Genomic DNA, 25,536 nt, shown 5'->3' with positions numbered 1-25,536 from the left:
GCGGGTGCCTGTAGTGCCAGCTACTCGGGAGGCTGAGGCAGGAGAATGGCATGAACCCGGGAGGCAGAGCTTGCAATGAGCTGATATGGCCACACTGCACTCGGGCCTGGGCGACAGGGCAAGACTCCATCATCTCAAAAAAAAAAAAAGAAAAGTTGGGGAGCTTAGAAACCTATATTATTTGTGTGTGTGTGTGTGTCTCTGTTATGTCTATATGTATGAATTTATTTACCCAAAGACATCATGTTTTAAATATAAATTATGAATATGTTATTATTTGAGATTACTAAGTATGTAGTCTAAAGAATGTGAAACACGAAGGATTGTGAAGATTAAAACCCTGTTTGTACGAAGTATACAACTTCATGTGATTATTTGGTACATTTTAATTTGAAAAAAAATTAAATTATGAGTATAAATTTTTGAAAAAGTTAAAAAGCAAATAAAATTTTAAAATGTTTGCCTAAAATCTAACAGAAAAAGTTACTGTTACATAATGTCATATAGAATTCATTTTTAAAATACTACAAAATTAAAAGCTATATACATGTTTAAAGAAGATCCAAACATTTAAATCACGTGATTGTAATACAATGCTATACCTACTTTTATTTCTCTTACTCTTTTTCTTTCTTAATGATTGAATATTCATATTCACTATAGTGTGATGAGATCATCTCTAACACTGTTGGAGGGACTGTGACTGGTGATACGCGGTCTGGAAATCAGTCAAGGGTCTCAAAAATGATCATAAATTTTGATTTATAATTTTGCTTTAAATGTTTTTATAAATATGAAAAATACAGACAAAAAGTATTTTATAAAACATTCATGCCAGCCTTACTTGTATTAGCAAAACTTTCAACAGATAAAACATTAAATCATAGAGGAATTGTTGATTGAATTTTGAGACATCTAACTGATGGAATATCATGGGATATTCAATCGATCCAATATACGTTTTTGAAAAAATTGTGATGACACAGGTAATTGTTTGCAATATATCATCAAGTAAAAAAAAGCAAATGTGTAAAAAATTATTGAAAACATACGGGCTAACTCTGACCCTGTAGAATATATTTTTTCATCTCTAAAAATGCAGAAAAATATTATTTTATCTAGTTCATAATCTTAACAGTGTGTATTAACTAAGATAGTACATGTGAACTAACTGGTTCTAGAACTTACACATGGTGAATCTTATGTAAATATCAGCTGCTGTTGTTAAAAGGTTAGCTTTTATTGGAGTATTAAGTCAGAAACAGGGTAGAAGGGAATTCTGTTCTTATTCAAAGAGTTCAAAGAAGTCTTTTCTTTCTCTGTATCTGCAGAAATCAATGATAACAAAAAATTTCAAATTTATGAAAGGGAAAGTAAAAAGTTTATCTTCCTGTTTCCCAGTAATGAATGAATTGACATTATCAACGTGGCCAAGACAATCAAACATCAGGTCTATCAGGTCTCGAATGAAGTATCAGTAGACAGCTGTGTTCACCAGCCAAAAGTAGAGTGAAAAGAGCCAGTTATCCATACATTGGGTCTAGCACCAGCCTCTGTGTATTTAGTCCCTTGTGATAGCCACCTGAATGCTCTCTACTGTGTAGGCCCTTTGGTGTCTGTCACAAGAGTAGGTTACACTATTTCCAAGCCAATAGGGAAGTAAAATTGTGCCAAGGGGCCTGTCAGAGGCTCAGAAGTCACCTGAGAGGAGGCAAAGCTAAAAAATAGAATCCAAGGTTCTATTGGAGAGAGATGGATGCTCATATCAATGAACTGATGAAGGAGAGAGAGACACACAGAGAGAGAGAACAAATGAATTTCCTCATACAGATGTACTAGACATGATGAGGTGGGTTTGGTTTGATATTTAGCACGCACATAAGTTTTCTAATACTTCCCATCTTTTGAGCCCTTTTGCTTGTTTGTTTACCAAGAAATCTCTTAGTCAAGTATTGTATTCCTTATTTTACATACGTGGAACTTGATGTTCAGTAAATTTAAACGACTTAATGCCTCAGCTAGTAAATGCAGTAGCAAGGATTCAAACAGATGCCTTGATTCTTCCAGTTTTCTCTTGACCCCCAGGATACTATAAATGTAGCTTACCTTCACTGGGCTCACAGATTGCAGTTCAGCAGTTCAGTTCACAATTTCGTTCACAATTTCCACATCCCTATAACATCTAAAAAGCTAATGCCCAGCCTCACAGTATTACAGTGCAATAGGGAGAGACATAGATGTTCATTCTCTGTTGTGATAGTTCTACAATGATGCATTTTACATGAAGCTTTCTCATTCACATCCACTTGAAGGAACTATTTCTGAAACTGCTTTCTTCTTGGAATGAGGTTAACAGATTGGGGTCCCTCCCAATCTGGAAGAATATAATGAGATCACAAAGGTCAAATTCCAATGTCCCATTGAAAACAAATAAATGAAAAAAATCTACAGAGTTACAGTTCTGATTCCACCTATATACATTAATTTTTAAGCATCTCATTTTCTTCTAAGATCACTTAACAGTTTTCTTCATGAATAATATTGGTGGGTAATTACTTTTCATTTGTTTAACTTAAAAAAATTAAGTTTTTTTTCCCAAATTAACAGAAGCAAACTTCAAGCTTCCACTTGTAGAAAGACCAGCATTAAGTAGCAGCTTTTTCAGCTCACACTCATTAAAGTTGTGATCATGTTAGGATTCGTTTTCTAGCCTCAACACCATTACATCAAGTACCGTAACACATATAGGACATAGGTATTTAGCTCTGACTTGAAATAAATATATTGTGATTGATCCAAGAATAGTCTAATTAAAAGCAGAATTATGGTATTAGATTTGGAAACGGTATGTTGGAGTTGTCTACACAGTCATTGCATCTTTTAAAAATCTTTTTTCAATTTCTCCCTGCCCGTTTCAAACTAATATTTATTATGTTTTCAGTGTCCCCTTTTTCTATAATATAATAAAGACCACTAGATGATAAACACGTAACATTTGAAGTTGAGGTTATATGAACTCTATATAGGGATAGTCAAAACACTTTTCAGTTAGAGTATCTTGAATAGAATGAAAAAGGGATTGTTTTAGTGGGTTAGAAGGTTTCAAAGGGTGATTTCAATGGTCAGAGCCAGTTATATCATTCTTTATAAATGGCAAGGAATTGTTATTAGAATAGCTCATCTCAAACTGAGACCACCTTCCTAGGTCTGCAGCATCCCGACAAGAGTACTTTTTATCAATTTTTATTTTGATGAACATCAAAAAATACTTTATGTTGTGGATTATCTGATGGTCCTATTTTAATCAAATATCTCAAAAGAATTTCAGCATTCGCATTTCTTATAATTGAGCCCAAAGCTGAAGGAACAAACATTTTGCAATATTTTGATTTTATAAATAGGTATTGGGTAATTGAACTATCACACGGCACCTGGTAAACTTGAACAGCAATGACAAAACACATGCTATGGCAGGCCTTGTAGTCATGTTTGAGGGAATTTATCACACTTTATTACAAATAAGTGTAGCAATAAATATGCAACAGAATTTTTCTTTTTTTAAGAAAATCAACATCAGGCATTCATTTAATTCCAATTTCAGCAATGCTATAATATTCAAATAAACAGGAAAGCTTTCCAGAATTATCAAGTGATATTTCATCAAACAGGTACTTAAGAATTTCTCACCATCATTTTTACTTGTTTTATTTAAGTAGACAGTCTGGTGGACCTGAACTAACAAACAGGGTCTTAAGGTTTTAAACGATATTTTGATAATATAACTAGGCAAGCCAGTATTTTATGCATTGATATTATTAAATTCAAAATACAGAAATAGATTAAATGTAGACCCAGAGCTGAGATGTCATCTTCCACCATAAGCATGACATGGCGAAGAAGCCACTGGAAAGCATTCCAGACACTTGGGATCTAGTCCCAGAACTTTCTCTCGCTGTGCTATTTTGAGGACACTATTTAACCTCCGTAAGCCTCAGTTTCAAAACCACTAAAGTGGCCGGACGTAAGATTATTTCGCATGTCTCTTCAAATTCTAACATGCTATGCAAAGAGATGCCCTAGGCATCTGATGTAAATTGATGCATAACACTTTTAGTTCTCCAAAATACGTAAACTCCATGAATAGTGTATTTTTTGTCATATTCCAACAGAGTATTATTAACCTTCAAATTGAAGAATATGGTGAGTGATTCCAATGTTATTCTAAGTAAATACCTAAAAAAGCACCAGAAAATTCATTAACCACTATTATTTGAAGATTATGTTCCAGTAATCTTCTGAAAGCATACATAATAGGTATAATCCCAAATATTTTAATATGGTAGGTACTCCATTAACCATTAAATTGTTTGATAAAACTTTAAACAGTAGTCAGTTATTTCAAACAAGAAACATGCATGTAAACTTGATGAAGACAATATATGCATGCCTTGTTGTATTGAAGTGATAGAGATGAGTTACTGTGTCTATGTTGATGAATACTCAAAGTTTCTAGGTCCTCTGGGACATTAATTAATTAGAAAACAAACTCTTACTATTTTTATGAATAGCTTATCACAGGACACGCTTCCAACATACTTCTTCCTTTGTGTATAAAAAAATACATAACTATAGACCAACGGTTCTCACTCAGGAGCAATTTTGTCCTCCAAGGGATATTTGGCAGTGTCTGGAGACATTTCTGGTTGTTACAAACTGGGAGTGGGGTGGGGGAGTGCTACTGGCATCTAGTGGGTAGAGACTAAGGATACTGCTACACATCCTACAATGCACAGCCCCCCATGACAAAGAATTGTCTGTCTCCAAATGTAAACAATGCCAAGATTGAGAAACCCTGATGTAAACTGCAAGTCTCCATTCACTTCTGTGTCAAGTCTATCAAAAAGTCAGATACTTTTTTGTGCTTCCTCCCCTTACAAATCATGAACTTAAGGCTTTGATTCAACTAATAAAATTTTTCTTTGTATTTTTGTTTCACTCTATAAGTCTCAAATATATAAAGAATTAAAAATATTTAAAGCGCTAACATGGGAAAGTATTTCTGTTATTTGGCAGATTTAATAATTTTATTATATTATAAAAATTATAAAAATTAAGCCTAGAAAAGGCTTATTTTTTTTAGATTACTCTCAATATCATTCTATGCTTTTGACTACTCAGTTGAAGAAGCCATTGCAATCTTTCTTATTGCACTGTCGTTTTTCAGTGTATGTAAATTGGGGTTGCCAAGGGTTCTAAAAAAGATTATTTGGGAGTATTAGGGTTAAGGAAGACTTAGTGTTGATGTTTAAAATGTGTTGTACGTGCTTATATTTATGCCTAGGTTTGTTCTACATGATTTCCCTTTTTAATTTTAAATTGGACAAATCACTGTTGGTTAAATTTAACTAATTTTTCATTAGCGTTTCCATTTTCTGAAGGCATCCCAAATCAGTATCTGGGTAGACCATAATGGAGACCTGTTGGTGGCTCTAGAATTATTCTTGCAGGATTGCAGCGCCACCTACAGGGATCCATATGCATATCATTATTTGACCAACCGCGCTCCTAGCATTCACTGATGTACATATAGCCCAAAAGACAAATGGAAAAGTCTAGAAAATGAAATAAAACAAAATTAATAAAAACCCAAGGGAAGTGCTTACATTGTATCATGTGTCTTTTCAGTACGTACTTAACTGAGGCCTTTTGAAATCAACTAATTTCTTGATTTCCGACTGTAGGTAAATATTACTTTTCTGGATTCTTTTAACAAATTACTACATCTTTAAAATGAGAAAACTATAACTTTATGTAAGAGAAACGTTTTGAAAAGAAATGAATAAGTGTTGAATGATACTGAATTTTGAAAAATCAATATGAAATTGTATAGACTTGACTGGTCTGGAATTTTTTAAAAAATAAAACAAATCATTAAACAAATATCAAAACAAAAAGTTAATTGTAAGATGCCTTTGTTTTCCTTTTGCTATTCTCTTAAAAAAATAGGTTTATTCAACTGCGGACCTTCTTTCTGTTGTTGGCAAAAGTCAGAATTTTCTAGATTTAAAACTCAAACTACCTATTTTGAATAATGATAACAAGTATCAAGTTCATGGTTTTGTCTCCTAAGTTCCTTTTAATTATGCATGAGGAATTTACTAATGGAAAACTGTTACACTGACCTGTCAGCACTGTGAGAACTTTTAGGAGAGTCCAAGGCAGATTTGAACCAATACAGCAGTGAGAATGTGGAAGATAAGTCTCTTGATGGGAGGTGGGGTAGGGAGGAGGGAAGTAGAAGAAGTATAAAAGAAAACATGTAGTAGCTCAGTAAGGAAGAAGTTGACATTCAAAATTCTGTCCCTGATCTCCTGTGGAGGGAACATTTAACTCCTGTTGGCCCAGTTTTTACACCAGCCAGAGAGGTAAACTTTGGTAACTGCATCATTAAAATCTGTCTGCCCACTCTGTATGTGCCATGCAATCGCACTCTTTGATGAAGTGGAAGAGGCATTGCTATAAATCTTTGTCATGAATAGAATGTTCATTGGTTCCTCTGGAAATTTTATGTAACATGGATTAAAACCAGGCCTTGTCTGTTCATATCAGGGAAGGAAAAGCAGGAGGAGTAGAAGGTATTTTTAGAGTAAAGACCAGCCAAGCAAATTAAATCAGACCATTAAGCTTAATGGGGTTTGAGAGACCAAGGGGCAATTATGAGTTCAAAATAATGACCTTCTATCCAACATGAAGAAAATATGTAATAGCAGAACTAACTCCCTCTCCTCTCTCTCTCGAGCTTTTAACCAGAAGGGCAGAAGGAATGGAGGTGGTAGAGGTCAATAATCAACTAAAATGACCATGCTGTTCAGTTATACAGCTTATATATGTATTATTCCAATAATATTAATTTCCTCCATTAGGATTAAAATAGCACATCAAAAGATAGTCATATGAAGCTTTCTAAGAACCCAGATAAAATAATTCTCAAAAACTTCGCCCTGTAGGGATTTACAACTATTTATAGTCTGAAAGAGGCCCACTAGCTGTGAATAAATTGAAAGCTGTTGGGGGTAGTGTCGTGAAAATAATTAAAATAACTAAATGACTTTCATAGGATAATATCAGTTTTAAGAGTTGTAAGGGAAACCTTATTCTTTCTCTGTTCTGTTGTGCTGAAATAGGGTATATAAGACAGAGTAGGATGTACAATTAAGGGAATTTTTAAAATGCCCCAACATAGGCAGGTTGGAAGCAGAATTATGACTTCATGTTTATTTTCAAGATGGAGATCTATCTATATGTTCATGTTTTAATTTATTTTTATGTAGTTAATTGTTACTTAAATGTAGTGAATATAAAACCAAATCACTGAATGAAACCACCTTCATATGCAACATTGCTTTGATAACCTTAATATCTAGTTTAGGTCATGGTGACTTATGACTTGCAATATAGATTTCATGTAGAAATATTTACATAATGTTACTGCTATACAGTTTTGTAATATATAAGCAGAAATGTTTTTCTCACTTCACTTTTGTCAACTTCAGCATTAAAAATAATCTACTTGATACCCGTTAAGTGAGAAAATACGATATTCATTTCATACATTTTAAGTTGCATAAGTCTATATTTTTGCATAACCATGGGAGCTGCTTATAAATAAACAGATTGAAAGATTTTATGATTCAAAAAAGCAAAATCGCTTTTTAAAAAGAAATATATCAGAGGGAAAATCAACATAAAATAATTATATAGTCTTTGCTTGGGATCAAATTTTATGTTTCAAATAATGTAAGCAAAATTTACAGACTAACATGCTAACTTGACACATGACTTGGAATACATTGGAAGTTATATCAAATTCTGGAACGCCATTGATAAGAAAAATAAAATGCTGTTAAATATTCGATGCTACACATGAAAATGCTTTACTATCATTTAAAGCACTTTTTACTATCATGCCTAAAAAGTGCATCTTAAGAAAAATAAGTATGTTTCAACCATTTTTCTGGACCTCTTCTTTAAGATAGATTTTTAGAAGCCAGTCATATGTTATTTTACTAAAATATATTATCTTTGATTCAATCCTCTAAAAATGGATTTTCAAATATCTCTTCTATAAATATTCTGAGCTATAAAATGCTTTAAATGAAAAGAACAAGAAGAGTTATTGTTTACTGAGTAGCAAAATCACTTTCTATTAGAAATAAGATTTTACTTCATTTATCTCAGTCTAAATAAAAAATAGTACAGAGACTAAAGGCAGCATGGTCTAGTGACTGAGCTTCAGTCTTGGCTATGCTATCTTTTATCTGATGACTATCTTTTATCTATGCTATCTTTTATCTAATAATTCTCACTGAGAATTATTTACCCTCACTGAGTCCCAGTTTCCCTATCTTAAAAATGATAATAATAGTAACAACAAAAACAACAATACCTATATCATGGGGTAGTTTTGTGTGTGAGCTGACAAACATGTATAAAGGCCTAGTGTACTGTCTGACATGATACATAATTAGTAGAAGAGGTCCCTCAACATGGGGAAATACACATAAATCCCAATTTTTATCTACAAATTGTGTATTCTTAGATATCTCTTCATAACGATTTATTCTGTATAATATAGATAACAACATGCAAATGCTTATTAAAAGTCCTAATGCATGCCAGTGCTGCTCTGGTTAGGTCAATATCTTGGTTGGAACAAGCTACACAATGTGTGGTAGCAACTCCAAAACCATTAAGACTGAGTATGTTAAAATGTATTTCACTGTCATTTGGAGTAACCATGAGCCCTCTGGCTCTCCAGGATAGCTCGCTTCCAAGGGCTGATACAAGCATTTACACAGCTTCCATATTTTAGCATACAATCTGGAACACTTGGCCTTCAGAATCAAGGTAGAAGAGAAAGTGGGAATAAGTCACACATGCCTTGAGGTACTTTTGATTGAAAGTAACGCATGTTTCTGTATACTCAGAACTGGTGGCATGGTCACCACCAAACTACAAGGGAGTTTGGGAAAAGAGTACTGTATCAGGAATATTCAGTGAACAGTATTGTCTCTGGGATGTTGAAAAAACAATAAAATCATCAACAAAGATATTTAATGTATTGTACATATTTTAACAGTTATGATCTTTTTTATTTTATGTTATTTTATTCTAGTTTACTTTAACTTCTGGGATACATGTGCTGAACGTGCAGGTTTGTTACATGGGTATACATGTACCATGGTGGTTTGCCGCACCTATCAACCCATCATCTAGCTTTTAAGCCCCACATGCATTAGGTATTTGTCTAATACCCTCCCTCCCCTTTCTTTCCACCTCCCAACAGGCCCCGGTGTGTAATGTTCCCCTCCCTGTGTCCATGTGTTCTCATCTCCTCACCAGCATCTATTGTTTCCAGACGTTTTAATGATCACCATTCTAACTGGCATGAGATGGTATCTCATTGTGGTTTTGATTTGCATTTCTCTAATGACCAGTGATGATGAGTTTTTCATAGGTTTTTTGGCCGCATAATGTCTTCTTTTGAGAGATGTCTGTTCATATCCTTCGTCCACTTTTTGATGGGGTTGTTTGTTTTTTTCTTGTAAATTTGTTTAAGTTTCTTGTAAATTCTGGATATTACACCTTTGTCAGAGGGGTAGATTGAAAAATTTTTCTCCCATTCTGTAGGTTGCCTGTTCACTCTGATGATATTTTCTTTTGCTGAGCAGAAGCTCTTTATTTTAATTAGATCCCATTTGTCAATTTCAGCTTTGTTGCAATTGCTTTTGATGTTTTAGTCATTAAGTCTTTGCCCATGCCTGTATCCTGAATGGTATTGCCTAGGTGTTCTTCTAGGGTTTTTATGGTTTTAGGTTTTACGTTTAAGTCTTTAATCCATCTAGAATTAATTTTTGGATAAGGTGTAAGGAAGGGGTTCAGTTTCTGTTTTCTGCATATGGCTAGCCAGTTTTCCCAACACCATTTATTAACTAGGGACTCCTTTCCCCATTGCTTTTTCTTTTTTTTTTTTTGGTCAGGTTTGTCGAAGACCAGATGGTTGTAGATGTGTGGTGTTACTTCTGAGGCTTCTGTTCTGTTCCATTGGTCTATATATCTGTTTTGGTACCAGTACCATGCTGTTTTGGTTACTGAAGCCTTGTAGTGTAGTTTGAAGTCAGGTAGCATGATGCCTCCAGCTTTGTTCTTTTTGCTTAGGCTTGTCTTCGCTATATGGGCTCTTTTATGGTTCCATATAAAATTCAAAGTAGTTTTGCCTGGTTCTGTGTAGAAAGTAAATGGTATCTTGATGAGAATAGCACTGAATCTATAAATTACTTTGGGTAATATGGCCATTTTTATGATATTGATTATTCCTATGATCTATTTTTGAAAGTGGTTTTGATGCTGATTTAAAGCCTGTATTTAGATAAGGAGTGATCATGTTCTTCATGTGTTCTACTTGTTTAGAATTTTAACCTTTCATAGCATTTTTATACATATCCAGTTTTAAAATATAGGTGTAAATTAAAATATGTTCTGTAACAGTAACAAATTTTGTTTTACAGTTCTGATTTGAAACTAGCTTTTATCTTTCATAGTAGATAGACACAGCAAGATTAATGGTAATATTTGTACTAAAACCTTATATAAGCTTATTAAAAGTGTCTAATAATAAAAGTGTTTAAATACTAAAGGAACAAAAAGAGTTCCTTTTGTTGATGGATGATGAAACCAAAGCTTATCAGAGAAGAGTCATTATGCATCATTATATAAATCTAAAAATAATATTTTTCATGGGTTAGTGAGGTTATTTTGAAAATTACAAATGTAGCCTTTTGTTAAAAAAAATTGTCAAGATAAGTGTCTCTGAGGCTTACATTGTCTATGATGATTCTTTGTTGACAGAAAAAAAGTCTGCATCATTCTTCTCAAAAATGAAATAAAATTTCAAGAAAGCATATCCTAATAACAGGGATAGAGGTGTGATGGTATCATAATTTCATGGAGCACTAATACAAATTCAGGCAAAATTGATCTCCCGTGTTTTATCTATTAAGCAACATTTGGGAATATGGTTTCTTTCAGTTGAAATTCTGAGTAAAAAGTTCATCAGAGTTGGTTTGACCAGATCTATATAGTGTGCGTGCTTTGAACTGTCTGCTATCATGCCAGTGCTCCATCTTTAATTGAGAAGACACTTCAATGGCAAAAGCTTGCAGCTACTTCTTCACGTGTGTAATTTTCTCTGGCACTGGAGACTGTCTATGCCTCTAGTTTGTCAGAGGAGCTCTTAAAAATGGGAAAGTTTTAACAAATTAACATTATTTATACTCACTGACAAGTATCCAATGTACCTTAGCTGGTTCACTAAAGGTGTTACCAAAAAGGGGTCCCGATCCAGACCCCAAGAGAAGGTTTTCATTCAAAAAGAATTCGAGGCAGTGACCATAAAGTGAAAGCAAGTTTATTAGAAAAATAAAGGAATAAAGAATGACTACTCCATAGGCAGAGCAGCAGCTTGGGCTGCTCTACTGATAATACTTAATAGTTATTTATTGATTATTTGCTAAACAATGGGTGGATTATTCAGGAGTTTTCCAAGAAAGAGGTGGACAATTCCCAAAACTGAGGGTTCCTCCCCTTTGTAGACTATGCAGCGTAACTTCCTGACATTTCCGTGGCATTTGCAAACTATCATGGCGCTCGTGGGAGTGTCTTTTAGGCATGCTAATGCATTAGTTAGTGTATAATGAGCAGTGAGGACAACCAGAAGTCACTTTCATGACCATCTTGTTTTTGATGGGATTTGGGGCTGGCTTCTTCACTGAAACCTGTTTTATCAGCAAGGTCTTTGTGACCTGGATCTTGTGCTGACCTCCTCTCTCTTCCTGTGACTTAGAATGCCTAACCCCCTGGGAATGCAGCCCAATAGGTCTCAACCTCAGTTTACCTAGCCCCTGTTCAAGACAGAGTCACCCTGGTTTAAATGCCTCTGACATAGTGACAGGAGTTTTAAAGTCAGGTGTTTTAAACTCAATTTGTCGGCTACTATTACCAGCTGTTGTATAAAGCTTCTCAAATCAAACCTATTGATGCCTCCAGATGTATGTCCAGGTTTAGCTCCTGAGAAAGTAGGATATGCACCAAATGTAATTTTGACTTTAGTGTCTATAGGCACAAGTAAATCACACAGGCTTCATCCTTACCAGAAAAGACTCCATCTTATTCAAGAGATTCTTAGGTACACTGTTGAAACCTAGAGGGTGGTACAAACATTTCTTATTCTTCCCATGTGGCTGCCCTTTGGTTATGCCAAAGTCCCTTTTGATTAAGCATTCAAAGTGCCCTTTATATTCCTATCTCCCCCCCCCCATTTTTTTTTACATCTTCCCTTTCCCTCATACTTCTCCATCTCTACCCACACACAAGCACACACCTGCATGGGTTCCTGGCTTCCACTGGGCATCACTGTCACTGAGATACTAGTAACTATATCAGCAAGGTCAAGTCTTGTTTCGCTCTGGTGCACCTTTTGCTTTAGAGTGAAATGAATGTAAGGTAAACTTTTGGCTTCACTAATATGAATTACTTCTCTCAGCATTATTCTGATGCATTATTACCTTAAAATCTATTCTTACCTTGCAGAAGACCTAAAGAGACCATGTGAACACTTTCAAGTCCTTTAAATGAAATGGAGAGAAACAGGATGAAGGAAAAAGGAAATTGGCTCACAACTATCCTCCTCCCACTAATTACCAATGACTTAAGCCCTTGGAATCAAGTCATTTTTCAGGACCCAAGAGCTATTGGCCCAAATATCTGGCAGTTAATCCTAACACATTTTATTTTATCATCAGATTCAATGTTTAATCTTCCTAAGATGCCAAAGTGATTAGTGATTATGACTCAGTACAAATGTGCTTAAATTACCAAAAATTTGAATTTTACACATTTTTTATTAACAGAGAAGCTGAGACTAAGCTGATATTTCCTGTACCAACACTAAAAGCCAACTATCTGGAAGTATTCATTAAAACGAAGAGATGATCATTTTTCTTAAACAATTGCATACCAAATCCAAATTAAACAATTTGCTCATTTATTTTTCCTGTTTCCTGATCTACATTTCAATTCCTCTTATTTAGGAATCTGTATTTACTCATAACTCTTAGCAATCATTAAATAAAACATAACATAAATAGAAAAGTAAGTCTGACATATTATACTTCAAAGTCAGAAATAATATGCTAAATTTACTTTCCCAGTTCTCCTTGAAAGGATTCAATAAATTATTCTGAGAGTTATTTCAGGAGTATTGACTGAAGAGCATGGCTTTAATTTTCAGCTTTTAACCATAGCATAGAGGATCCTACAGAGATGTTGCTAACTCCTCAAGTGCCTTACCTGGACTGGAGAGTGGGGAGGAGAATATAAACCAAATAAAAACTACCTTTGTGCGCATTCATATACTGGTTTATCATTCAAAGTTTCACAGATAATAATCAACAATGTACAGGATAAATTTCTCTGTTGGGAGTTTTAATCGGTTGAAGAAAAACAGTCTCTAAGGATCTTATCAGTATTTGGAAAATACAATTACATCAAGTTTATACATTGACTCTACCAGTTCCACTTCTTCACATTACTTTGATTAATTTCTTCACACACACACACACACACACACACACTTAATTTTTAACTTTTCTGTAGTCCTAAAAGTCAACGGCAAAAAATTTTCAAATATGAGAAGTCCATAAAAATGTTTAAATGCTGGTAATGGTTAAAATTAACAGACAAATCAATGGAAAAGAATAAATAGTCTAGAAATGGCTTCACTTACTGGAAAGTCATATATTAAGGACTTGACAAGTTTGGAAGGACAGGATTATTAATTATTGAATAAATGATGTTTGAAAAACTGGCTATCTTTTTTTTAAAAAAAGTAAAGGTAAATTTAGACCATTATCACAGTGTTACCAAATAAAATATAAGCTGATTGAGCTAAACATAAAAGTTACAGAAAAATTGGAAGAAAACAGAAATCAAAAAGTATCAAATGTCAGGAATGGCATGGTATCTAGAAGCAATGAGAAACAAACTAAATAAAAGATAAACAGCTTTGCATACACACACACAAACTAAAGTTTTTGAATGTCAAAAAATATAAGGTAACAGATGAAATATTGAGAATGAATTTCAGGAAGTTTTACGAAGAAAATATATGCATTTCAGGTAAATACACAAGAGGAACATCAGACTAACATGAGCAACCACATAAATAGATCATACATGATTAAAAATAAAATGCAGGTTAGGCATGCCTAATGCAGAAATCCAAAATCTCAAATGCCCCAAAATTCAAAACTTTTTGAGCACCAAAATTATGCCATAGGTGGAAAATTCCACACATAAGTACAATCAATAAGTGTGGATACTTCCACACCTAAGTACCATCTTTGCTTCATGCACAAAATTATTAAAAATATTGTACACAATTACCTTCCGGCTATGTGTGTAAGATGTATATGAAACATAAATGAATTCTGTGTTTAGACTTGGGTCCTATCCCCAAGAGTTCTGATTATACAAATATTCCAAAATCCAAAAAAAATCTGAAATTGGAAATGCTTCTGGTCCCAACCATTTTGAATAAGTAATACTCAACCTGTAATATAAAGTACCTAGTGATAAAAGAAAATAAAAATAGTCTAAGTTCATCCATATGTACTTTTAGATTATATGTAAAAATATTAACACTGTATATACATCAGACAAAAAGATCCTTTAATCTAATATACCTGTAATATAAAGTACCTAGCGATAAAAGAAAAGAAAAATAGTCTAAGTTCATCCACCTGTACTTTTAGATTATATGTAAAAATATTAACACTGTATATACATTAGGCAAAAAGATCCCTTAATCTAATATACATGCAAATTAAAAAGTGTGACATGATGATTCATTTTTTTAGCTACTAATGAAGCAAAGATTTTACAAATAAAAACATCCAATGCTGGTGAGTATGGACATTTCCAAAGACTGTTGCTAATAGTTTAAATATCTACTTTGGAAAGAACGTGACAACACTTATATAGCAATGTGTGAAAATTGAGCCCTTTGTAAATCAGTTTTGGTTGGGGCCCCAACATGATAGGTGATAAATAATCCCCTGTTTTATGATGAAGTGCTAGACCATCTGCAGGAGCTGCAGAGGAAGAGTCCAAAGTCAACAGAAACTCAATACATCATTTACCTCCTTGCTATATAAACAAAGGCCAAGAATTTAATTAAAGAAGTGGAAGGCTTAAGAGAGGTGGTGTTTAGAGAAATATAGGGGTGCTTTTTTCTTACTTCCAGAGTAGTCAGAAGTAATTTAAAGAAACAATTTAGAATCTTTAATGTGTTCCCTAAGTTGAGGGACAATGGAGGGTGAAGGGGTGGTCTCCTGAAGGAGCTTCTGATAAACCCGAGATACCTAAATGGAAAGAATGCTGAAGGGACCCGAAATAGCACTGTAGAACAACTCTCTCACTGACAGAGTGAGAGGTGTTTGTAAGGCATGTGATGGGAAATTGCTGGAGGGCTTGGTGCAGGGAGGTGAAGTGAACTGATTTATGTTTTTAAAAGCTTACTCAGGCTGAGGAGTGGACTAATGATAATAGTAATTGTAATGGTTAACTTTTTGTGTTAACTAGACTTGGCCATTGAATGCCCAGACATTTGTCAGACTATTCTGAGTGTGTCTCTGAGGGTGTTTCTGGATGAGATCAGCATTTGAATCAATAGGCTGAGTAAAGAAGACTGCCCTCCCAAGTGTGGGTGGATACCACTTAATCAATTGAAGATCTGAACAGGACGAAAGGGCTAAGAGGGAACGCCTGATTTCTCACTGCTTGAGTTGGACCATTAGTCTTTCCCTCTCTTCAGACTTTGTATTATTCTATTTTCATACTGCTATAGATAACTGCCTGAGACTGGGTAATTTATAACGGAAAGAGGTTTAATTGACTCATAGTTCTGTATGGCTGGGGAGGCCTCAGAAAACTTACAATCATGGCAGAAGGTAAAGGGGAAGTAAGGCACCTTCTTCACAAGGAGGGAGAAGTGCTGAGCAAAAGGGGAAAGAGTCCCTTATAAAACCATCAGATCTCATGAGAACTCACTATCAGGAGAACAGCATGGGAGAAACTGCCCCCATGATTCAACTGCCTCCACCTGGTCTCTTCCTTGACAAGTGGGGATTACAGGGATCACAGTTCAAGATGAGACTTGGGTCGGGACACAAAGGCTAGCTGTGTCAGACTTGAACTGAAAAATTACCTCTTTTTGAGTCTTGAGCCTGCTATCTTTTAGACTGGAACTACATCATCACCTCTCCTGGGTCTCTAGCTTGCAGACTACAGATTTGGGGACTTTTTAATCCATCATAATCGTGTGAACCATTCCTTTTACTAACTCTCTCTCTTCTTGGTTCTGCTTTTCTTGTGAACCTAATGTGGTAAAAATAACAATATTATTAATATTAACATTGAGTGTTTTTTGTACTAGATGCTATCCAAATGCTTTATATTTAGATATGTCAATCTATGTAATCCCCACAACTCTAATAAAAGTTATTATTATGGTCACTATTTTAGATATAAAGAAATTGACACAACTAATTAGAAGCCGGGTCCAAGATTTTCATTTATAAAGTCTACTTCCAGCATTCACTCTTTGACCCCCTATACTTCATACTCCAGAGTGACTCCAAACAAAGACTATGGGTGAGTACAATAGTGGAATCAGAGAGACCATTACAAGGATCTTGACAGTTAGACAAGAAATAACAGTGACTGGGACTAGGTTTGGAGCAGATTCAAAGCATATTTTAGAGGTGCAGTATGAGAGACAAATGTCAAAAACACCAATGGATGATGTAGGGGAAAAAACCCTGAGATTTTTGGAGTTAATTTAATACTCCAACATACTTAAATTCTCCTGTCTTGTATATTAACTTGGTTTACAGTCTATTATAATTGTAACCATTTTCACGTTTCATTTTAATACATTTAAAATTTTATGTATTCATTTAAAATTATATCTATGTATAGGTATATACATACACACATACATATTTCATTTGAAATTACATGCACACTTTTTGTTTAGGTGGTTTATGTGTATTTTTACTGAGTCTATAGTTATCAAATTCTCAAAAAAGCTGTGCCCTCATGAAAGTTTAAAAGCGTGAATTTTTAAAAAGTTTCTATCAGGAGTCACTAGCATACAATATAAATGCATAAACCCCATCAGAGCCAAAAAAACTATCTGGTAATGTTCTTGAGTGGAAGCTTGATTACTGGAAATAAAAGTTGCTTCCAGCTTCTGGGATAGAGAAGATATTAAATGTAGTGGCCTTTATCAAGACAGAAAGGGGTGGGGAGGAGAAGGTTCGGACAGGGACAGGAGGATTGGTACAAAGAATCAGGAGTTGTGATTTAAACATTCTACGTTTGAAAGGGCTTTATGCTTCTAAGCAGAGATCCTGACTAAGTGGTTTCATGTAAGAATCTGGAGCTCAAGGGAGGTTACAATTCTGGAGAGTAAATTTGAGGATTATCATTTTATGTATGATATTTAAAGCCAAGACACTAGAAATGAAACTGGGAAGAGCGTTTAAATAAAAAACAGAAGGCAGCTCATAACCAAGTCGTTCCAATATCTGAAGCTTGGAAATACGCGGCAAAATTACCAAAGGACAGTGAAAAGGAGTGGATATAAAGGTCAGATAAAAATCAGGAAATATTGGTATTTCAAAAGCCAAGAGAAGAAAGTGTTTCAAGGAGAGAGCTCAACTGTGGGAAATGCAGCTGAAGGAACAAGTAAGATGAAAGAAAAAAGTGACAATTGGCAAAGTGGAGCTGAGAGAGAGCCATTTTGTCAGAGTGACTGGGAACAAGCCTCACTGAAGTGGACTGAGGAGAAGCAGACAGGAGGTGGAGGTAGTGACGTTAAGCAAGCATATAAATAATTATAACATTCATGTTACCAGTATTATTTAATGAAAATCCAAATCCTCTTTCATTAAAAATTTAAAAATTTTTTGGTAGGAAAGTCTCAATTGGAACACTGGTGTGTGTGTGTGTGCATGTGCCTGTGGTGTGTGTGCATGCATGCATGCCTCTATGTGGGGTGTGTGTGTGTGTGCGTGTGTGTGTGAGATTCTCCTTTGGCTCACTTGCTATCCCTGTCTGGGGTCTCTGAAACCACCACACATCCATGAGTCACCAGGAGGACCCAAAGGACTCAGGACTTAGCATATAGTCATACTTATGGCTATGACTGATTACAGTGAAAAGATGCAAAGTATTATCAACAAAGGAAAAAGGCACATGGGGCCAAGTCTGGAGGAGACCAGGCACAAGTTTCCAATAGTTCTCTCCCAATGGAGTCAGACAGGACATGCTTAATTCCTCCATCATCAAATTGTGACAACCCATATGAAATATTGCTGATTAGGGAAGCTATTAGAGACTCAGTGTCCAAAGTTTTTATTGGGGGCTGATCACATAGACATCCACTTCTTAGCACATACCAAAATCCCAGACTTGCAGAAGAAAAGTAGGTGTTTGACACAAATCACATGTTTGTAAAAAACTATTTAGGCATGGGGAACCCCTCTTATCAATTACAGAACGGTAGGAATTGTCCCAAAAATATACAATCCTAAATATCAGCCAACAGTCAACCCTACTTTCTAATGATAGCAATCTCAGGCCTGCTATGTTTTTTGTTGTTGTTGTTTTGTTTTTTCCTTTTTTTTTTTTTTTGAGATGGAGTCTCGCTCTGTCACCCAGGCTGGAGTGCAGTGGTGCAATCTCGGCTCACTGCAAGCTCCACCTCCCAGGTTCACACCATTCTCCTGCCTCAGCCTCCCAAGTAACTGGGACTACAGGCGCCTGCCACCACGCCCAGCTAATTTTTTGTACTTTTAGTAGAGAGGGGGTTTCACTGTGTTAGCCAGGATGGTCTTGATCTCCTGACCTTGCAATCCACCCGCCTCGGCCTCCCAAACTGCTGGGATTACAGGCGTGAGCCACCATGCCCGGCCAGGCCTGCTATGTTAACTCTTTTCTATACATCATCCAAAGTTGGTTGCATCTTCTCTGTGTCTAACATGATTTTAGCAGTTTTCTGAATTCAGTGCACACCCATCAGAAAGGCTTAACAAGGAGAAAGGTAATCAGTGAGCGAACATTATGTGGTTTCAGCCAGTTTATCCATGAAGTCTGACAGTCAAGCAGACTCATCCACCCACTCGAGGGGCAGAGCAATGGCTTTGGCTTTCAAAAGAACTGTTAAGGGCATAAGGAGACCAGAACTTAAAATAAATAGAATATCAAATGATAACATTATTATGTAATAGTGCTTAACAAGCCATTCTAGCTCCTACCTTTTATCTGCCATTCAAATTATTATATCTAGATACTAGTATTTCCCAATTGTTGGAAACAATGCCAGACAACACCCAGAAGATGGAAGGTCAAAAGAAAAAAGGTTGAGGTGTCAGTCACACAAAGAGACCTACCCTGTTCAAGACCAACTCTGGTTTCTGGTAGTCTATTCTAGGTATCTGTCGCTGCATAAGAAAAGATCCTACAACCCAGTGGCTTAAAGCAATAACTATTTTATCTTAGAATTCGTGTGCATTAGAACTTTGAGCAGGAGTTAGCTGAGTGATTCCTGTGTTGTTTATGAGTATCCCTTTGTAGTTTTCAACTTGTTTAGGGATGGTCTGGAGGGAACAAGATGTCTTTACTCATATGACTAGCATCTTGATGGTGATGGCTGAAACACCAAACTCAGCTAAGAATATTAACCAGGGCAACTTAACATGACCTCCTTAAGTGGTTGGTCTCAGGGTACTTGGACTTCTTACATGCAGGTCCAGACTCCCAGAGAGAATTTCCAAGACCAAGGTGGAAGCTTCAAGGCTTTTTCTAACATAGCCACAGAAGTTCCAGAACATTATTATTGCTATATTCTATCAGTCAAAGAACTCATTAAAGCCAGCTAAGATTCAAGGAAGGGGCAATTAGACTTTACTTCTTGATGGGAAGAGCAGCAAGCAATTTGTAGCCATGTTTAGTCTACCACATTTACTATTTCCAAATTTCTCCTCTATTATTGTGAACCATGGTTGTCTCTTGCCATGCTTTTATTCTCATTTCATTCATTAAAAGGCAGGGCACTATTTTTCAAAAGAAGGATAACTCCACTTCTCTAAGAAGTTGCTAGAACACTATATTAATTAGTTTTTCCTTCACACCCATAAAGCACTGTTTATTTTGAAAAGCAAAGGACCTCCGGGAACTTCTCTTGGATCTATATATGTGAAATAATAATAAATTTATCTGATATGTAAATATGATGTAAGACGTATCTGGGTCTGTTCTCTAAATAGAATGGAGAATTATTTTTTCCCATAATAGCCTAGCGTTTAATTTAGTATAGGGTAACATGATAGGACAGGGAAAAACAAAATTCCTATAAGGGAAATGACATTGGCAAAAAGATTTGAGGAAGGTGTTTAAAGTGATTCAAAATGTGAAAGTGAATTCAGTAGTCATAATAAATGACTATGTACAACCACAAAGCCATTAGAGGCTAGTTGGATTTTTTGTTTTAGGACTGGGATACCATGAATTAATTTGTATACATATATTAAATATCTTTTACATATTAAAAGTCACAATTTTCTTCTTCCTACTATTAATAATTATCCTGTTAAACTATTCACAAGATAAAATGATAACTAGTTTTCAACTAGAAGGACTTATCTATTTCTAAAGGCAAAACAAAGTAAAGAAGGTTCTTTTTCAATATCATTAGCAAAGGAGTAGTCTGTCTACAAACAAGCTATATTATACACAATATCACAAAGTGTGCATTTGAGTTTTAAACATCATCCAAATTTACTTTATATAGATACCACTTTAGTAATTACTTTAATAATTGCTGCATCCTAGAAACATACAATGCACTGCATTTCTCAATGCAAATATACCTCAGAGGGTTTATCTGGAAATTCACAGGAAGAAAAGAGACATTTGCCTTCTTAAGGGGAACTTGGCCTCTTGTCTCTCTTCCTCTTGGAATAAAACTGGAAATGAAAATGGAGACAGCGAGTGTGCTTATACTTAAAGCACAGCCCTGTCAATATGGGGCTAACTTGAGCCTTTTCATTTTCAACTCTCAGCCAAGACTAAGATGGATCTTAATTCTGAGTTTTATTTCAAGAATATTATGTACTGGGCCAGATGAAAAAGTGGTGAGATTTTTAACTTTTGAGCTAAACTTTAACAGCTGCCATAGAAAATGTTCTTCTCTTAAACTAATCACCAGAAAGGCTGTTAGACAGTTACCTCACCTGTGTATGAGTATTCATTATCAAGTCAACAGAGAAATCAGTGGTTGATCTGATTTCATCTTTTCTGGATCTGGAAAACATTGCTATGAAATCTTTATTTGTGCCAACTTGCTCCAGAGCTACCTCAGGACCACGATTCCAAATGGCCAGGTGGGGTTCACCCACAAGGCCTCTGCTTGTCAGAGCCAGATCTGTACCCCAGCCCCCAAGCCCAGAGCCTTGTGGCTAGAGGACTCAAGTTGCTACGGGTGCCAGAGGCATCTGTCATTGTGATAAAGTGGCCCCTCTCACATCTACCTGACAGTCTCCCGCCTTCAGCAAGGTCTTTATATAACTCTGAGTGGAGTGAAAATAAAGATAAATACAAAGGGAAGAAAAGAGGCCTTTAAACTTGACTTTTAGTTTAGATTTTTATATTTTAAAAATTCACTCCTGACCACACACCATTCCCATGATTTAGAGTTAATGACCCAATTAATGAGGACTCTGGCCTTTTTCAGTTAAATCAATCAGCCTCAGAGATAATGAAATGAGAAATGTGTCTTAGTATTTAAGGGACAACAGGATTTCTCAGTTATTTTCTGCAGGTTGAAATCTACAGTGAAGACTCATAATCTTCTTTTAGTGATGTTAGAGATTGGCTTTGTAGAGGTGTCAGGTTTTAACAAATTAAAAACAAAATAAAACAGGATGCCCAATTGAATTTGAATTTTTGGTAAACCAGGAATTTTTTAGTATAAATACATACTTTGCAATACTTTGAGATACTAATACTAAAAAAATTATTCATTGTTTCATAGAAATTTAAACTTTACTGAGTGTCCTGTATTTTATCTGGTAACCCTCATTTTGTAAGTCTTTAAATATGTGTTGCATTTCTACTATTGAACTTAGAAATCTCTTTTGAATTAAATAGAATAACAATATCTAAATGGAGGAAACTTTTTAAAAGAAGAAATGTCATGTCACGGAAATCCTTATAAATACCCTAAAATCATTAAACATCACATTATTTTTATTCCCCTTTCTCCCCTCAATCAATAACTACAGGGTTGGTTGAAATGTAAGTGGTAGTTCAGTGGCCTGAGTATTTTATAACTTAGTCAAGAGATGAAACTGTTAATTAGGAAGAAATGACTCCTTGTTGTATGAAAAAATTCTGTTTTACTGGTATCATTGCTTGTTGTAAATTAACAGAAGGATACTCAGAAAATAAGGCAAGTGACAGAGAATGCAGAAGACCTGTGGGTTATTGGGCACTGTTTTTTATATGGGTCAGTGATGAGAAAAGTCAGATGGAGCATTTATTCAACATTTCAGTATTGTCACAGAAGGCTAAGAGCCCAATCCTAACTAAACTCCATTGTTATAATGGATACCTTATAATACCTTACATTAAATACCTTACATTAAAATGCATGCTTTGCTGCTTATGGTAAATGGTTAACTGAACCAATAGTGGGCTACTGTATGTTTTATATTATGTGTGTGTGTGCGTATATGTGTGTGTGTGTGTGTATGTATGTTTGTATATATGTATGAATGTGTGTATATGTATACATGTAGACACATATATATGTACACACATATACACTCATACACAGTTACCTCCCAGACCAATAATAGCAGCATTTTATAATAAATTTAAGTTATGGACCTATATTTAATATTGATAAATGCAACCAGAAAAATAAAATAACTATTACATATATAAGGCAGCCACAAGTTTTTGTATGTCAGTCCTTCAAAAATGTATATATCAATTAGCATTTGAGTGTTTTCTCTGTTTAAGTGATTAATCTGTTAACCTACAAAATTTATAGTTGTTGGTGCTTCTTCTTTCCTTCCTTTTTCTCTCCTATTTTACAGTGTATTGCTTTTCTCCCTTCTACCAAACTTATTCATTTCTTGGAGAAAATAAATCCCATTTTAAGAAAAACAGCTGTAAGGTTTTTTTCCGGGCATGTGTTATTGTGAAAATCGTCAAGGTAATTCATTTGAAGCAAATGCATTCACACTATCAGAAGAGGTTTATTAAAAGAAAGAGACATTAAAACAAATTGACAGTATTAGTGATACTGTAAGAAAAACATTAACCTACATAAAAGAATACATAACCTCAGAACCAACCACTTGAAAGCAACAAGAACAACACTACTATTATTGAGTCTTCAGAAGTCTAGTGTAACATTAAGTAAATTTGCATTTTATTATGAAATTAAATTAATAAATCCAATTTACTTTGAGAATATTCTATAATTTTAACTTTATGAACTCAGTCTGGCTTTTGCTGCTACTAGAATCAATTAGTGAAATTTTGATTTTTTGTGTGTGTGTGTGTGTGTATGTGTATGCACAATACCGTTTCACATCTATCAATTACAAAGGTTATTGCAGTCCTATTTGTATGTCTCACTGAAGGGACTTGTGTACCAGTATTCTTTCCTTTGTTAATAACAATGAAGTTCATCGTCCTTGTTTTTTAGGAAGTAGTTAAATAGTAGGTATTAAATATACCTCTTTGCATTTAAAAGGATCCATGCACTTATGTCTGCTACCTTCACCTCATAGCAGTGAGGTAAGAAGCTATTTCATACACAGTGAGTCTTATGAAAAAATGCTTTAGGTAAGTAGATGTTGCCTTGAGTATTATGGTTTTAGAAAAATTACAATTAAAGCAGTGGAGATGGAGTATGAGAGGAGATAATATTTAACTAAGTGATAATTTATTTTGTTGAAAACTCAAAACCCCATTAGAGATTTCCACAAAGTTTCACACTCCTAATGATTCTAACTTTTCACACTGAGGGAAAAAGCTCTTGTTTAGGAATTTGACAGTAGAGCGTTGAAAGGTCATTTGTCAGCAGGGTCACTAAGTTGCAGAACTTGTTAAGAAAGCTTTATACTGCTTAGCCACACATTGTTGCTGTCTCAAATCCCAGGGGCAGAAAGCAAAAACAATTAGGCAAATTCTGGTTTAGCTGAGAATGACCCTTTTCAATATTTTGAAACACACATAAGTGCCTGTCAAAGTGTATCAACAGAATCTGTATTTAAAGATGAGAAGAAATGCTGCTGGCGATCCCTTCATCCTGACAACTGAGATTTAAGACCAATTCACCCATCTTTTGCCAGGGGAAAGGTTACTGAAGGAGGTGCCAGATTAATGTTGGAAAGCCCAATATTCATCTACATGATACACACATGTCTGCATTTACTCTACCTTGTGTATCCTCCTCATTTCATAAAAGTTACAGATCAGAAATATGCCAATTCACAACTGAGCTCATTATAGCTCATTCATATATTTTAATATATTTCCACTGAAAACTTAAAATCAAAATTAAGTTTCAAGGAATCATCTCTAAAAGTAATTCTTCCTTTATTTTATTATTGCTTTGGATTGTAAAATATTTTGTGTAAGCATGAGAGAGTAAGAATATGCACATACAGTGTGTGCATGCAGTGTACACATACACATGAACATATGCATGCAAAATCAAATTTTTGTAATAACTTTCAAATGAAGGGATAATCAGATGTGTGTAGCCATCTCTCTAATTCTTTAGGAAGCCAATCTTAATTTTCAGATAAAATTTGAAAATATATAATAATTAAGAGTACAAAAGTAAAGGGATCTGTATAGAAAGAAGAAGGGTTATTGACATATGTAGAAGGGTCCCTCAAGTCTTCAACTCTGTGTCTGAACTCATGTGGAATGAAACTCACTAAGACTGGGGAGGTGGGGGGGACACCAGGAAACAGGCTGAATAATTCCCTAGGTTCACAGAGCTGAAAACATTTTGCATTCCAATCAGTCAGAAGGGATGAATCTCATAATATACTCATAGAGTGTTGAGTAGAGTCTAAGGACGGTTTACTCTAGTCATGGGCTAAAAGAGCAAAAGACTAAAAACTGCTTTGGATTAACTTCAACAAAGCTTAAAAGAAAACTTTGAAAGGATCAACTTGATCCCAAATAGCTCAACTTAATGCTAAGCAAAACTCAATACTCTTTAAAGGCATACAACAAAATCCAGTAATCTACAACATAAAATGTGTTAGATAGAACATACAATCAAAAATTTTTAGGCATATAAAGAAGCTAGAAAATATGACA

General features: G+C 35.0%; 1 protein-coding gene across 2 annotated transcripts in view; it reads right to left on the bottom strand.

Annotated features, from left to right (window-relative positions):
- LOC134810350 (uncharacterized) overlaps nt 1-25,536 on the bottom strand; it is a 180,137-nt gene that overhangs the window by 86,566 nt on the left and 68,035 nt on the right. The window contains exons 5-6 of one of the 2 annotated variants that reach the window (XM_063813359.1): nt 16,325-16,494; nt 1,189-1,325 (exon numbers count right to left, since the gene is read on the bottom strand). The exons of the other annotated variant lie outside the window; for it this stretch is intronic. The gene's annotated coding sequence lies outside the window, so the exon portion shown is untranslated. The remainder of the gene's footprint in view (nt 1-1,188; nt 1,326-16,324; nt 16,495-25,536) is intronic. 2 annotated transcript variants of the gene reach the window in all.

The sequence above is a fragment of the Pan troglodytes genome, chromosome 5 (assembly GCF_028858775.2).
Source record: "Pan troglodytes isolate AG18354 chromosome 5, NHGRI_mPanTro3-v2.0_pri, whole genome shotgun sequence".
Classification (NCBI taxonomy): Eukaryota; Metazoa; Chordata; class Mammalia; order Primates; family Hominidae; genus Pan; species Pan troglodytes.
The sequence above is the reverse complement of the archived record's forward strand: the minus strand, read 5'-3'. Positions and strand labels throughout refer to the sequence as shown.